At 38.1% G+C, this 17,592-nt stretch overlaps 1 long non-coding RNA gene across 2 annotated transcripts; it reads left to right on the top strand.

Moving 5' to 3' along the window:
• Nucleotides 1-88: 88 nt before the first annotated feature.
• On the top strand, nt 89-6,850 carry LOC139944612 (uncharacterized). Of its 2 annotated transcripts, none has more exons than XR_011786987.1 (5): nt 89-211; nt 3,694-3,796; nt 4,993-5,108; nt 5,500-5,584; nt 6,381-6,850. It is a non-coding gene; the product is annotated as an uncharacterized lncRNA (long non-coding RNA). The 2 variants fall into 2 exon arrangements; XR_011786988.1 differs by having other exon boundaries at nt 5,500-5,613.
• The last annotated feature ends 10,742 nt before the right edge of the window (nt 6,851-17,592 follow it).

Here is a 17,592-nt window from a genome sequence, read left to right as displayed (position 1 = left end):
AAAACCGTAACTGGATGACTCAAAGTGACCAATGAAAATGACTGTCTCTGCAACAAATTTGTAGTTTCTTCAAAAAAAAGCTTGGAATTGGATGATGACGACCACGTGACAAAATGGACGGTCAACACGTTTGAGGCTAGTGCTTTAGTGTCCAACAAATTGAAGTTTATACAGCAATTTATAATGACCCAACTGCCTCAACTGCGTGATGGTGAGTTAGTTATTTGATTGGGAACCCTTTGATTGTGATAATGTTGGTTTTTAAAAAGATTTTCACATGAAGAATTTGACTTTAAATGTGGGGGCTCGTCGTATTCGGCACAAGCTTTCATGTCGTCACACGACGAACGCACGACCTCCTGACCTCCTGACCTCCATGATTGATACTAACTTTGTTGTCTAACATATTTCCCATGTGACCGGTTTGCGTTGTTTTGGCTGGTGCCTTTTTTTATTGTGCAGGTCTTTTGTTGCTTTAGTATTACTTCTCTTTTTTATTGTAATGGAAGTAACGTCCGTCGATATATCGAAAATACTCAAAAACTCGATATTTTTTTGACATCGAAATCGCCGATGTCACTTTTACAATCATATCGTCATATCGGATTTTCGATATATCGAAAATAATTTCGATGTTTTGAAAATTTCGATGTTCCTAAATGATATCGAAAATACCAAAAGAGTGTCCGATTATTTAAAAGAAATCTGTGTTTGAGTATTAGAAAAGCCGTCGTCGTTATTTAGTTTCATCATTTTGAGTTGCCCTATTAAATAAAATACGTTTTACAACCAAGTATGTCTGCTTGCTGTTCTTTGTGTTTTCGCCATCAGCCGCCGGCCCGCCGCAGAAGTTCACGACCCCGCGGCGAGCGCTCGGTAAAACCTCAAAAGAAACCGCCGCTGCTGCCCCATCGGCTGTTTAAGATGCAACTTCCCATTGCGCATGTGATCAAAATCAATGCGTCTTCACCCCGCAAAAACTTCCCCGAATCAACAAGACAAAACAAAACAAGGAAGAAAACAATCTTACGTTATACAGTAAAATAATCTTTCTAACAATCCAAGGTTTCGTAATGGCGTCATTTTGGTCAAATAAAGCCTACACGTTGTGTTGTTTTCGGTAAACAAGCTAACATTTCCGAGGAACTTTAACCACACTGTCGGCGGCTATTGCGTGCGTACCAGCGAAGACTATGCTTTTGTACGGTTTAAGCGTGCACACCAGCGTGTATGGTTATTGCAATTCGGGGGGAAAACCCGTTTGCCCAAGCATGCACAGACACGTGCAGTCTTTGGTCAAGGCGGTAACGCGTGATGCACTGCGTTATTTCGACAATAGAGGGCGTTCTAGCATTCAATGTTTCTTGCCTTTGTTATAGAATGCAAAGTAAAAAGACTACGAGCCTTTATTGGAGACTATGTGACTGCATGCTGCGTGCGTTGTATATTGTGATCGCGGAGTGGTAGGTCTGTGTTTTGCGGGACTTTCTAGTGATTTTTTTTCGATGATTATCTCAACCATTTTCAACCGTAAAGGTAGTCCGGGAGCCCGTCGGACAACTTGATTGACACTTCTACGTCAATGCATCGGCAACTGACACCTTAATGTCGGCGAGTCACGCAACTCACAAAGGCTCTGTGTCATTTTGAGACGGCCAACCATGGCCAATCACGAATCGAGAATTGTGGTGAGCGTTAACCAAATGGCCAAGCCAGCGGTAGCGGCGACCATACTTTGTTGTAAAACCAGAAATAATCGGGGCGGGACTACGCAATTTGAAATTGTTTGAACTACAAACAAGTTCGGGGGATCAGACAAAAACAGGTTGAAATGTAACCCTATTAAACTGTCAGTCTACGGTATATATATTTCTACCTCCATGAGTATACCAAGTGCTGTTTTTAGGCTTCCATCTTGCGCGCGGGAAATACTCGATATATCGAGTATACTCGATATTAAATTTTCGATATATCGGTAATGGGAAAAAACCGACATCGACGGACGTTAAATGGAAGTTATAATATAGTTTTGAATTTGATATTGACTGTGTGTACTTTGTGTTTGGCCAGTGGATGTCATTTCTATGTTTTTAAATTTATTAACGTGGACAATAAAATCTTAAATCAAAATCTAAATCTTGATCGATCGGGCATGAAAAGCCAAATTATTTCCTAAAAAGACTGATGATGAACTGACCCTTCTTATTTAGGACGTCCAGTTTTCAAGGTGTCCCTGAAATCGTGGAAATCTTTTACCTCTCTGTGCTCAATAAGGTTTATCGCGAATAGCAAAATATCAAGAGAGGGCGCTGTTGAACCCACACAAAGGTATAGGCGTTGCGCAGAAACTGCATAGAAACCGCCCCAAATTCCTTTCCACAATGCATTGCATTTCTGATTTGCAATAAACCTTATGTAAACAGTCCCTATAAAATGTTGGATAACTTTCCGTATGGCACCACCACTTTTTCACTATTTTTGACAGAAAGGGATATCTCATTGAGGTAAATTAGATACTAGTTAGTATATTATTTCATTGGAATGAAAAAGTGGTGGCGCCATATGGAAACTTTTCCAAAATGTTTGTGGTTTGACTTATTTTTTTTGCAATGCTCAAGTTTGTTCTGAGTTGTCTCTCTCTCTCTCTCTTGACCAAAACACAGAAGCGAGGAAGGCTTAACAGTTAGGTGCACTTGTAAATAAAAAAAGTATTGGTATTTAGAAATTTGTACAATTACAGTACAAAAAAAAGTCATAATGTTGGGACACTACTACAAAAAAAAATTGCCTACAGAAAAAAAATTCATAAAAAAAACCACTATTTCAATTCACAATTCATGATGGTCAAATCATGTGACTAAACATTCTACTGATCATTCTGGAGAGAAAAGAAATACAGAGGTTTAAAGAAGCCTTGTGCCTTTATATCATTTATTTGGAGAATCTTTTGTTAACCCTCATTTAAATATTATTATTAATATTAAAATTTAAACATTGTCTTGGTGATTCACTTATCGCTGTTTATTTATACAATTTATTAAAATATTATAAATTTTAAGAAAAAAAACAAGAACAAAAACATAAATAAAAACTAGATTTTCATTTTTTGCAAATTACCATGGTAATTTTTAAAATGTCATAAACAATATTTTTAATAAAATGAAGACAACTGCTGGCTAAAGAGTCATTGACCAAATACCACTTCCAGGTGACTGCAAGTGTCTCTAGGACAGTAATTGTTTTATTTTTATCACGAACAATTTTAGGGAAAACTTTCTGTGTGGCGCCACCACTTTTTCATTCGATATGAAATAATAGTATCTAATTTACCTCAAAAAGATATCCCTTTTTGTGAAAATTAGTGTAAAAGTGGTGGCGCCATACCGATAGTTATCCAATTTTAGTCTAATGCATTTTCTTTATAACGAAAAATATATATAGAGGGACGCCAAACAAATTAAAAATTTGGTGATAATTGATAAATGATCCAGCTGAATGTGTCCGTTGACACAAATAAAGAGAAAATCCTAAAAAACAGGATCCTCTTTTTGTATGAGTATTGTTAGTAACGACAAAGTATAGCTAGCAATAACTGCACATGGTTGCCTTATGTTCTTTTAAATTGTTGCTGCAATTGAATGAAAACAATACACCCTTCTCACAAAACATTGTTTATATTTTGTTTTCATTTAGGCTGTAGCTACAGAAATATGCCATTGGATAGATGATGTCTACTCCCCAAAAGCAATGCATGCTGCCTTGGATCAAGAGTCAAGGGTGTGTTCTCCATCAACAGGTAAATTGATTAAGAGAAACCATTTGGTTGAGATGTCTCAAGATAGATATTGTTTTATTAAAGACACTGGACACTACTGGTAATTGTCAAAGAGCAGTCTTCTTGCTTTATCTCAACATATGCATAAAATAACAGACCTGTGAATATTTGAGCTCAATATTGGTCGGGCGAAGTTTCAAGATAAAAATGAAACAAAAACACCCTTGTCACACAAAGTTGTGTGCCCACAGATGGTTGATTTCGAGACCTCAAATTCTAAATCTGAGGTCTCAAAATCAAATCCATGAAAAATTACTTCTTTCTCGAAAACTACTCCACTTCAGAAGGTGCCGTTTCTCACAATGTTTTATACTACCAACCTCTCCAAAATACATGTTACCAAGTAAGGTTTTATGCTTATAAATATTTTGAGTTCTAACCAATAGTGTTCACTGTGTCCAATAGTGAGAACTCGTTTTAAAGTGGGAGCAGCGGTGCTGCTAAAGTTGAAAATGCAAGTGAATTACTCTGCATACGTACATGTAACATCATTTTGCAAAGATGTAATTGTTATGCATTAATTACAAGTATTTTAATACATTTTGTAGTAAACATTTGTGGGAAATCATCCTCCCCAAATAAAGGTCTTGGCTGAGTTTCACCTCAAAACTAAGCCCCCAAATGAGACAAAGTGCACAGATGAGAGTGGATCAATACTTCTAAATGCTCAATGAAAATATCTGGTTATATTGCTACTGCTATAGTTCCACATTTTCTTTATCAAATGACTGATCTGCAATAGCCCCTGTTGCCAGAATCTTTCACAAAACATGCTCTGACTGTGTGCCAAATACCATTCTTGTATCATCAAAGGCAGATACCCATCACATTTCCTTGTTTACCAAGTACTGTTGGCAAAACATACAAGTTTCCTGATTGTGCTTACTGGTACTAACGATTCTATTCTGAAAGAAAAACAACCCTCGATAGTGGTTCAAAAATTTGACCTCAAATTTCGCAGGTTTGTTTTTATGCATATCAGTTGAGATACACCAAGTGAGAAGACTGGTCTTTGACAATTACCAATAGTGTCTAGTTTCTTAAAAAGAAAGGGAAAAGGATTATCCCAAACTACATAATTTGTTTTGTGTTTCATTACTCGATGACATTTTAAAGCTAACTATAGCATTATATTGTTCATTGTTTGCATGATACAGCGAGGGTTGTCATCTCTGAGATCTAACCACCAACTGATGCGTAGAGGCTGAGACCTGCAGTTGAAGCTTCAAACTATGTACAGTGTGTCAGTGTGTGAACTGCTCTCTGCAATATGGTAGGTAAGGGAAACTTTAGAACATTGAATGTCAGTTTATAAAAGGGTTCATTATGTTTTATCATTTTCCTGTGGTAGTTCATCAACTTATGGCAATGGCTTTGTCAGACTGCAAAGGCTTGGAGGGGGGGGGGGCAAGTTAATGGCCTAGATTGAAATGGTTGATGGGGGGGTGGCTGGTCAGAATCCCATCACCTGTCGCGCCAAGTCCTAACTGAGTGTACGAACGTTGCAATGAAGGGAAAACAAAACCTGATATTGATTAAACATTTATTGTGACAAATAATTGAAAAAAATCGGGAAATGGGTAGATTCTAAGCTTCTCTCTTTTTTCAAGACTTGTTAATATTTTAAAGCTAACTATTTATTATGTTGTTCTTTGTTTGCATAGAGGGTTGTCATCTCTGAAGATATCCAGCCATCAATTGATGAGTAGATGCTGAGACCTGTAGTTGAAGCTCCAAACAGTGTGTCCGGTAAATGAACTGCTCTCATCTTTATCAATGTAAGGGAGACTCTTGAATACTGAGTAGTTAAATCATATAAGTTTTCATCATTAATTATTTGTTAACAATATCACTTTCCTTTGGTAGTTACAACTTTTGCAGTACATTGGCCATGTCAAGACTTTAATTGGTGGGGGGGGGGGGAGGGGGGGGGCAAGTAAGTGGGAAAGAATGGTGAGGGTTGGTAATCACTTACCTTATTACTATTGCATACGAGTATGTTCAGTGTAAGAGTATTAATATATATGGTAGTCCGAAGATAAAACCATTTGCACACCTCAGATTGCGAGTCTTTCAAACCAAAGATAAATGAATGTACTGGGTAAGTGGGCTTTGCGCTCGAAGGCTTTCATGCTTTGTCTGCAAAGTTTTTGGGGTTTTTTTTCAACAATCTATCACATCCCTGGAATTAAGCAGCTCATTACCTGTTGAAACATTGTGAGAAACGGCTCCATCTGAAGTGGAGTAGTTTCGAGAAAGAAGTAATTTTGCATCAATTTAATTTGGAGACCTCAGATTAAAAATTTGAGATCTCAAAATCAGGCATCAGAGAGCACACAATTTCGTGTGACAAGGTTGTTTTTTCTTTCACTTATTTCGCAACTTTGATGACCGATTGAGCTCAAATTTTCACAGGTTTGCATATGTTGAGATACACCAAGTTAGAGAACTGGTCTTTGACCATTACCAATAGTGTCCAGTGTCTTTAAAGGTTTTCTGAACTGTTTTAATATTATTTCTCTTTCCTTTCTTTCATCCTCTACAGACCAACTTATTGAGACAGAGAGTGTCGGATCTCCACTCAAAATCCAGTCCATCACCAGTGGAGATGCAGGGCTGGTCAACAGTAATTTAGTGTTTGTAGCTTTGAATTTATAACTACTTGTATCTGGGATGGATCTGAAGGTTTAATATAATATCACCAAGATAATGAAGGCTTTGCTTGAAAGAGCATCATTGTCTGCAAGATTGAAATGTGCACATCCTGAGTGGTGAATTATTCATACTTCCCTTGAGTGGTGATTTACCTATATTTACCCATGGTAAATCATTCATACTTTCATTGTGTGGTGATCTACCTATATTTACCCATGGTGAACCATTCATACTTTCCTTGTGTGGTGATCTACCTATATTTACCATGGTGAATCATTCATACTCTCCTTGTGTGGTGATCTACCTATATTTACCCATGGTAAATCATTCATACTTTCCTTGTGTGGTGATTTACCTATATTTACCCCTGGTGAATCATTCACACTTTTCTTGTGTGGTGATCTATCTATATTTTTGTTGTATGGCGAATCATTCATACTTTCCTTGTGTGGTGATCTACCTATATTTACCCATGGTAAATCATTCATACTTTCCTTGTGTGGTGATCTACCTATATTTACCCATGGTGAACCATTCATACTTTCCTTGTGTGGTGTTCTACCTATATTTACCCATGGTGAATCATTCATACTTTCCTAGTGTGGTGATCTACCTATATTTACCCATGGTGAATCATTCATACTCTCCTTGTGTGGTGATCTACCTATATTTACCCATGGTGAATCATTCATACTTTCCTTGTGTGGAGATCTACCTATATTTACCCATGGTGAATCATTCATACTTTCCTTGTGTGGTGATCTATCTATATTTTTGTTGTATGGTGAATCATTCATACTTTCCTCGTGTGGTGATCTTCCTATTTTTACCCGTGGTGAATCATTCATACTTTCGTTGAGTGGTGAATCATTCAAATCAAAATTCCAAATTGATATGTCCAAAGGCCTAGTTGTATATAGTTATGTTTTTCTCACTATTCATTTAGGCCATTCAATTTAGGTGTGCTGATGTTTGGAGTTGACAAACTTGGTTGCCATATATAGTGGAGCCGGCATGGGAATTTTCCCCCCCTTTTTTCCCCTTATGGGTTTTAGGGGGGTTTTCGCCCATCTCATACATCAGCAGTTAGCAGCCAGGCAACTTTTCAGCTTGTCAGCTGATTTTATGGTTTTGGTTTTCTCAGCCACTGAAAATTTAAAAAACATAGTACAAAATCTTGCTATGCCTGCTTCTGGAAATGCCAAATCTTTTGCAAAAATTCAGAGTTGCATGTCTGAAATAGGTGACACTTTAGTGTCATTTGGTGTCAAAGAAAAAAACACAGTACAAAATCTTGCTGTGCCTGTCTCTGGAAATACCTTCTTTTTTTTAAGTCAAAATACAGAGTCGCATGTCTGAAATAGATGACACTTTAGTGTCTAAATAGGTTCAATAGGTGTCAAAGAAAATTTGACCAAACAGTGAGTGAAAATAGTAGGTGTATTTAATTAATTACCCATACTTCCCCTGTGTTGCATATTCTATTCTCTACACTTTCATGTTTTGAATTACCCATTACTGCCCCTTGTGTTGCGTATTCTCTGCACTTACACCTGTGTTTTGAATTACCCATAATATAAGTCCCCTGATGCGTATTCTTTACACTTTCACCTGTGTTTTGAATTACCCATACTTCCCCTGGTGTTGCTTATTCTCTACACTATCATATGTGTGGAGAATCACCCATACTCCCCCTGGTACGTGTTGTGTATTCTCTTCACTTTCACCTGTGTTTTGAATTGCCCATACTTCCCCTGGTGTTGCTTATTATTCTCTACACTTTGACATGTGCGGAGAATTACCCATACATCCCCTGTTATTGCTTATTCTCTACACTATCACCTGTGTTTTGAATTACCCATACTTCCCCTGGTGTTGCTTATTCTCTACACTATCATATGTGTGGAGAATCACCCATACTCCCCCTGGTACGTGTTGTGTATTCTCTTCACTTTCACCTGTGTTTTGAATTGCCCATACTTCCCCTGGTGTTGCTTATTATTCTCTACACTTTGACATGTGCGGAGAATTACCCATACATCCCCTGTTATTGCTTATTCTCTACACTATCACCTGTGTTTTGAATAACCCATACTTCCCCTGGCGTTGCGGGTTCTCTACACTTTCACCTGTGTTTTGAATTACCCATACTTCCCATGGTGTTTCTTATATTCTCTACTATTTTACATGTGCAGAGAATTACCCATACTTTCACTGGTGTTGCGTTTTCTCTACACTATCACCTGTGTTTTGAATTACCCATACATCCCCTGGTATTGCTTATTCTCTACACTTTCACCTGTGTTTTGAATTACCCATACTTCCCCTGGTGTTGATATTCTCTACACTTTCACGTGTGTGGAGAATAACCCTTACTTTCAGTTCACTGGTGTTGCGTTTTCTCTATACACTATCACCTGTGATTTGAATTACCCATACATCCCCTAGTGTGGTGTATTCTCTCCTCTTAACTTATGTTGTGATTTACCATGGAGGTAGAAATATTTACGCATACTGCCCTTGTGTGGTGGTCTATACTCGTACTTCTTTGTGTGCTGATCTACCCATACTGAAATAGTTACCCCTTTCAAATCTACAAAGGGCATAAATTGGGTGTCCAAGTTAATGACTTACATTGTAGGTATTTAATTAGTTAGTTTTGTACATTAGTCTATGTCCCAGGGGTGTGCAAATAATCTTGTCTGGTGATCTACCCATTCTTTACTTTATGATTAATGTCCCTTCCCCTTGAGTGGTGAACTGCTTACATTTTTCCTTGTGTGGTGATCAACCTATTCCTTACACTATGGTAAATGACACTTCACCTTGTGTTGTGAACTACTCACACTTAGTCCCCTGTGTGGTGAAATGTACATACTACCCTTTGTATGGTGAAATAACTGCTTATATTTGTCCACACTTCTTCCTGTGTGGTGAATAACTCAAAATTCCCCTATTGTCCCAAGATCCATCCCTTAGGCCTATCTGCACTAAAGATGTATGATTCAGATTTCAGTTAATTCATAAATGAAAAACTAACAAAAAATCCTCATAAAACCAAAGAAATATCTTCCCTTGCAGATAATCAGGGCACTCTGATTGTCTTCTTTGGAAACAGTTTTACCAGTCAGAGAGCACTCTGATTGAAACTGTTCAGACAAATTTCAAATAAATTTTTTCAGAAATTGTAGACGCTAAGAATTGAAGAGAAAATCCTAACCACCCTGTCTGAATCATATGTCTTTGTGTAATTATTTTAATGTAATTAGTTTAAATGTACGAGTTGCTCCTACCAAAGAATGAGACCATGAAAAAAGAGTTGTTTTAAATAAAATCATGATTTTTCTTGCAAGCAAAGTCATTATTTCAGAAAGTGGGCAAGCATAAAAACGAAATTATGGAAATCTCAGTATCTTGCAGAGATATGGACTTTTCTATCCAAAAAATGAATGATAAAATTTTTTTTTTTTTAATCTCAGTAAGTGTTTTCAAAAAGTGTTGATCTTTCTTATGAGTGAAGTTATTAACGTTTGTCAGAAATTGAGCAAAATTATGGAAATCTCAATATCTCGCAGAGATATGGATATTTCTTTTATAAAATACAATGATAAAATTCCCTTACTTGTACTTTTTGGGGGGTTTTAGCTCTGAAAGATATTGAGAATATTTTTCAGAGCTCAAGGTAAAACCACAGAAATATCTTGTTGACTCATTGTGTAGGAGCAGCTCATTCTCATGAGGGTTTTCATGTATGTTAGGGCCTCATCCAAACCCTCTGAAAAACTCGCAGAGTTGTGCAAACACCTGTGCCTGTTGGTGGACCCCCTCGGCTGCCTGGAACAAGTGTTGGTCCTGCTGGTCTGGGTGCGATGGAAGGTATGTTCTCTGTTCAGTGAAGTTTAATTAGATGCACCACTAGTGTTTTGTTTCACTGGTGTAACGCCTTACAAATTCGATGAGCTAGAGCAAAGCAATTTTTGGATGCATACATACTTGCGCATTATGAGCTGGAAAGTAGTGGTTGGTCCCTAAAACGTTTGGTTCGGCAAGATCTCTCAAGACGTCGGGATGAGGGCCCCTTATCATTTAGCCTTTTGTTGGTCACGTCACTCTTTTGTTCTCTAGTAAACAGGTTTGAACTGGGGATCTTTCAAGATCATCAAAGGTGCCTTGAGATGTCTTTGTTTGAGCCAATGGAATCTGGACTTGGTGGATGATGAGGACCTCTATTCAGTTGATGATATGACGGCTGGAGAAACATGTTCTGCTTGGTCATACCACTTTACATCAAAAATATATAGTAAGAACACCTTTTTACTGCCTTTTGATACCAAAGATGACATTGGATTCTTATCAAATTCTTTCGAATTGGTTAGTTTTTAGAAGAGGTCAACGGTTGCATATTCTCTACACTTTCATTGTGTTTTGAATTACCCATACTTCCCCTAGTGTTGCGTATTCTCTACACTTGTACATGTGTGGAGAATAACCCTTACTTTCAGTTCACTGGTGTTGCGTTTTCTCTATACACTATCACCTGTGATTTGAATTACCCAAACATCCCCTAGTGTGGTGTATTTTCTCCTCTTCACTTATGTTGTGATTTACCATGGAGGTAGAAATATTTACGCATACTGCCCTTGTGTGGTGGTCCACTCATACTTCCTTTCACTTGTGTTTGGAATTACCCATACATCCCCTGGTCTTGCGTATTCTCTACACTTTCACATCTGTTTTGAATTGCCCATACATCCTGGTCTTGCGTATTCTCTACACTTTTACCTGTGTTTTAATGACCCATACTTCCCCTGGTGTTGCGTATTCTCCACACTTTCATCGTGTTTTGAATTACCCATACTTCCATTTGGTGTTGCGTATTCTCTACACTTTCACATGTGTTTTGAATTACCCATACTTCCCCTGGTGTTGCCTATTCTCTACACTTTCACCTGTGTTTTGAATTACCCATAATTCCCCTGGTGTTGGGTATTCTCTACACTTTCACCTGTGTTTTGAATTACCCATACGTCCCCTGGTGTTGCGTATTCTCTACACTTTCAATGTGTTTTGATTACCCATAGTTCTCTTGGTGTTGCCTATTCTCTACACTTTCACCTGTGTTTTGAATTACCCATAATTCCCCTGGTGTTGGGTATTCTCTACACTTTCACCTGTGTTTTGAATTACCCATACGTCCCCTGGTGTTGCGTATTCTCTACACTTTCAATGTGTTTTGATTACCCATAGTTCTCTTGGTGTTGCCTATTCTCTACACTTTCACCTGTGTTTTGAATTACCCATAATTCCCCTGGTCTTGGGTATTCTCTACACTTTCCCCTGTGTTTTGAAATACCCATAGTTCACTTGGTGTTGCGTATTCTCTACACTTTCACATGTGTTTTAAATTACACATACTTCCCCTGCTGTGCGTATTCTCTGCACTTTCACATGTGTTTTGAATTACCCATACTCCCAGGTCAAAATTCCAGTTGAACCTTCTGGGTTAACTGGAGCTATAGTTCAAAATCAGTTCATAAACTAGTTAAACCTAGTCCAACCAGTTGGTTATTATGGAAAATGGACGAGTTTGGTCACTATCCAGTTGAACCAGTTGACCCCAGTTAACTGGGTTAAACTGGAATTTTGACCTCAGCTTCCACTGGTGTTGCGGATTCTCTACACTTTCAAATGTTTTGTGAATTACCCATACTTCCCCCGGTGTGTCGTATTCTCTACACTTACACGTGTGTGGTGAATTACCCATACTTTCCCCTGGTCTCGCGAATTCTCTACACTTTCATTGTGTTTTGAAATACCCATAACTCCCCTGTAGTTGCGTATTCCCTACACTTTCATTGTGTTTCGAATTACCTATACTTCCCCCGCTGTGTCGTATTCTCACACTTTCATAGGTGTGGTAAATTACCCATATACTTTCCCCTTGTCTTATTTGAGTATTCTCTACACTTTCACCTGTGTCATGAGTTACCCATACTTCCCCTGGTCTTGCGGATTCTACACACTTTCACATATGTTTTGAGTTACCCAAATACCCCTGGTGTTGCCTATTTTCTACACTTTCACCTGTGGTTTGAATTACCCATAATTCTCCTGGTGTTGGGTATTCTCTACACTTTCACCTGTGTTTTGAATTACCCATAACTCCCCTGTTGTTGCATATTCTATACACTTTCACCTGTGTTTTGAATTACCCATAATTCCCCTGTAGTTGCGTATTCTCTACACATTCACTTGTGTTTTGAATTACCCATAACTCCCCTGGTGTTGCCTATTCTTTACACTTTCACCTGTGTTTTGAATTACCCATAATTCCCCTGTAGTTGCGTATTCTCTACACTTTCACCTGTGTTTTGAATTACCCATAATTCCCCTGGTGTTGGGTATTCTCTACACTTTCACCTGTGTTTTGAATTACCCATAACTCCCCTGGTGTTGCGTATTCTCTACACTTTCACCTGTGTTTTGAATTACCCATAATTCCCCTGTAGTTGCGTATTCTCTACACTTTCACCTGTGTTTTGAATTACCCATAATTCCCCTGGTGTTGGGTATTCTCTACACTTTCATCTGTGTTTTGAATTACCCATAATTCCCCTGTAGTTGCGTATTCTCGAGACATTCACTTGTGTTTGGAATTACCCATAATTCCCCTGGTGTTGCGTATTCTCTACACTTTCACATGTTTTTTGAATTAACCATACTTCCCCTGGTGTTGCCTATTATCTGCACTTTCACCTGTGTTTCGAATTACCCATAATTCCCCTGTAGTTGCGTATTCTCTACACATTCACTTGTGTTTTGATTTACCCATAACTCCCCTGGTGTTGCCTATTCTCTACACTTTCACCTGTGTTTTGAATTACCCATAATTCCCCTGTAGTTGCGTATTCTCTACACTTTCACCTGTGTTTTGAATTACCCATAATTCCCCTGTTGTTGGGTATTCTCTACACTTTCACCTGTGTTTTGAATTACCCATACGCCCCCTGGTGTTGCGTATTCTCTACACTATCATTGTGTTTTGAATACCCATAATTCTCCTGGTGTTGCCTATTCTCTACACTTTCACCTGTGTTTTGAATTACCCATACGCCCCCTGGTGTTGCGTATTCTCTACACTATCATTGTGTTTTGAATACCCATAATTCCCCTGGTGTTGCCTATTCTCTACACTTTCACCTGTTTTGAATAACCCATAATTCCCCTGTAGTTGTGTATTCTCTACACTTTCACCTGTGTTTTGAATAACCCATAATTCCCCTGTAGTTGCGTATTCTCTACACATTCACTCGTGTTTTTAATTACCCATAATTCCCCTGTAGTTGTGTATTCTCTACACTTTCACCTGTGTTTTGAATTTCCCGTACTTCCCCTGGTCTTGCCTATTCTCTACAACGAGACATGTTTGGTGACAACCCTTACTGTCTTCGAGTGGTGAATTTATCACAATTATCTTAGCCCTGTTGAAACACTTGTTCAATGTACGTTTTCTTTAGGGATGGTACACTTAATATTGATCCAATGTCATCTCCAGTATCATTTATTGGCAAACATGCAGTGAGAAAAATCACTACTTATCATGCTCAAACTGTTTAACAAATTGGTGACGTTTGTGTAATACGTCAGCACTTTTCCGAATAAATTTGGAGACTTGCTTTACACACAATTGGTAACTAAATTACTGGCCATTACAGAACTTGTTACTCCGACCAGCACATCATCATCTGGATAGAAGTTCTCATCATCTGTCGAGTTAGGATCCTATTGGAACAAGCGTTGACACCTCTTGGCACCACCAGTGCAGCTTGGTTGCGAAACCACAATCGGTGAAATCCTAAGCACTCTTGAGGGCACCATTTCATTTAAGCAAGCAACAACTACCTTCTGCTCAGCACTTCTGCGTCTAAAACAAAGCGCTAAATTGCGTCTAGCTCGTTAGATTTGTAAGACAGTACATCGTTGTTACAAACCACTAGTAGCGCATCTAATTGAACTTCACTGAACAGAGAATATATCAACCATTGCATTTGGACCTTTGGACCATCACAAGTTCCAGGTGGCCGAGGGGGTCCACCAACAGGCACAGGTGTTTGCACGACTCTGCTTTTTTTTTGGCAAAAATTTTCAATAAAAAATTGAACAGAACTCTCCTTGTAACTTGTACTTTATTTGCATCAACCCTACCCCCTCCCCCCCCCCCCAATTCGTATGTTGAAGGTCCATCTTATCTCGATGGAACCCACCCCACACTATAAGGACCAATGTTAGCCCCCCTACTGTGTGGGGTGGGTTCCATCGGGTTAAGATGGACCCTCGGGCCACCATATTTAACTACAGTGCAAGTGGATATGTATAAAGTCGCTTTTGGCTAAGTGTTTTTGCGCATATGAAATTAGTTGTAGAAATAATACACACCCATGGCTGCACTGTGTTCAAATATGGTGGGCCAAGTAGACGACTCAAGTAATAATGAGATATTAGTCTTCAACTTTAGGGCAATCAAAACTTAAATTAATTCACCCTTAAAAATTAGCCTTTATTTTCGTACACACAAAACCAAACTTGATAAAACCATAAGGCTCAGCCTTGCACACATTTTCAAGCAAAATTTGATAAAGCCACACTTTCGGGCAAAACCATAAGCCTCGTAAACATTTTTAGGCAAAATTTGATAAAACCATAAGAGTATAGCCTTGTAAACATTTTCAGGCAAAATTTGATAATAAAACAACTGTTCTGGCAAAATTGAATGAAACCATAAGGCCACATTTTTGGGCAAAATATGTGAAAACCATAAGACTTTGTAAACATTTTCAGGCAAAATTTGATAAAAACCACAAGGCTATACCTTGTTAACATTTTCAGGCAAAATTTGATAAAAACCATAAGACTATAGCCTTGTAAACCTTTTCAGGCAAAATTTCATTAAAAAACACATTTTCTGGCAAAATTTGCTAAAACCATTAGGCTATAACCTTGATCAAAACCACAATCATAATTTGATCAAAACCACAAGGCTAGACCTTGTTAACATTTTCAGGCAAATTTGATAAAAACCACATTTTGGGGCAAAATTTGTGAAAACCATAAGACTTTGTAAATATTTTCAGGCAAAATTTGATAAAACCATTAGGCTATAACCTTGTAAACATTTTCAGGCATAATTTGATCAAAACCACAAGGCTATACCTTGTTAACATTTCCAGTCAAACTTTGATAAAACCACATTTTCGGGCAAAATTTGTGAAAAACCATAGGCTAGCCTTGTACACATTTTAGATCAAAATTTGATAAAACCACATTTTCGGGCAAAATTTGTGAAGAACCATAAGACTATAACCTTGTAAACATTTTACGGCAAAATTTGATAAAACCACATTTTCGGGCAAAATTTGTGAAAAACCATAGGCTAGCTGTGTACACATTTTAGGTCAAAATTTGATAAAACCACATTTTCGGGCAAAATTTGTGAAGAACCATAAGACTATAACCTTGTAAACATTTTACGGCAAAATTTGATAAAACCACATTTTCGGGCAAAATTTGTGAAAAACCACATTCTCGGGCAAAATTTGTGAAAAACCATACCTTGTAAACATTTTTAGGCAGAATTTGATAAAAACCATAGCCTTGTAAAACTGTTCAGGCAAAATTTGATAAAAACCACATTTTCTGGCAAAATTTGTGAAAAAACCATAAGACCATATTGCCTTGTAAACATTTTCATGCAAAATTTGATGAAAAACCAAAAGACTTGTAAACATTGTCAGGCAAAATTTGTTAAAAAACACATCTTCTGGCAAAATTTGCTTAAACCATTAGGCTATACCTTGTTAACATTTTCAGTCAAACTTTGATAAAACCACATTTTCGGGCAAAATTTGTGAAAAACCATAAGGCTAGCCATGTACACATTTAAGGTCAAATTTTGATAAAACCACATTTTCGGGCAAAATTTGTGAAGAACCATAAGACTACAGCCTTGTGAACATTTTCAGGCAAAATTTGATAAAAACCATTTTCTGGCAAAATTTGATAAAACCACATTCTCGGGCAAAATTTGTGAAAAACCATACCTTGTAAACATTTTTAGGCAGAATTTGATAAAAACCATAGCCTTGTAAACATTTTCAGGCAAGATTTGATAAAGCCACATTCAGGCAACGTTTGATAGAAACATAAGGCTATATTATATATAGCCTTGCACACATTTTCAGGCAAAATTTGATCAAACCATAAGGATATAAAGCCTTGCCCACATTTTCAAGCAAAGTTTGATAAAACCCCTTTTTCAGACAAATTAGATAAAGCTACATTTTCAGGCAAAATTTGATAAAACCATAAAGCTGTAGGTCTAATGGATACTATTTGGGGGGGGGGGGGGAGTCCAGATCAAGGTTACTGTATATACAACTGACAAAGTAAAACATCACAGTTTTGCAAAACATAAACATGATTCATTAGAATCCGAGGTGATTCATCAATAGTAATATGTAAACCGACCCATAATCTTGTAATTAAGTACACCATTGCAAGCAACAAATTTTAGTTACAAATTTGGTCTATTCATCCTGGTAAGGTTTGTTCAATTTAGCAGGGCTACCAATCGTGCAGGTCCCAGGATACCGGCCCCACGCGCTTTTCCAGATCATCGGGGCCTTTGCACCGCCCTCCCGAGCGGGTCAGGTCCGCCACCCCAGGGTTACCCAGGGCAGTCCCCTACTTTACTAAGGCGGTCCGCTAGCCGAAAAGACTAGGGACTACTTCCGTTGGTCAACCATTTGTGATAACACTGGCCCTCCTAAGGAAAGGAGCCCGAATGCACCTTTAAGATCAACCACCCAGTGGCCCGAGCCGGAAGTAGGACCCCACCTGCCACGTGCAAGTGTCCAGGTCCCTTTAATCTTTGAAGTTGCCGCACCACCAAGGTAGCGCAAAAAAACGCGTATGTGCTTGTTATTTGCAATGGTGCTCGTATTTACAAGATTACGGAACTTTTTAGTTATTACTATTGATGAATCACCGCAGATTCAAATGAAAAGTGTAAAGTTTTTCATTACTGTGGTGATTTACTTGTTCAT

This window comes from Asterias amurensis, chromosome 11 (genome assembly GCF_032118995.1).
Source record: "Asterias amurensis chromosome 11, ASM3211899v1".
Classification (NCBI taxonomy): domain Eukaryota; kingdom Metazoa; phylum Echinodermata; class Asteroidea; order Forcipulatida; family Asteriidae; genus Asterias; species Asterias amurensis.
Note: the sequence above shows the minus strand (reverse complement) of the source record. Positions and strands in the feature narration are given on the sequence as shown.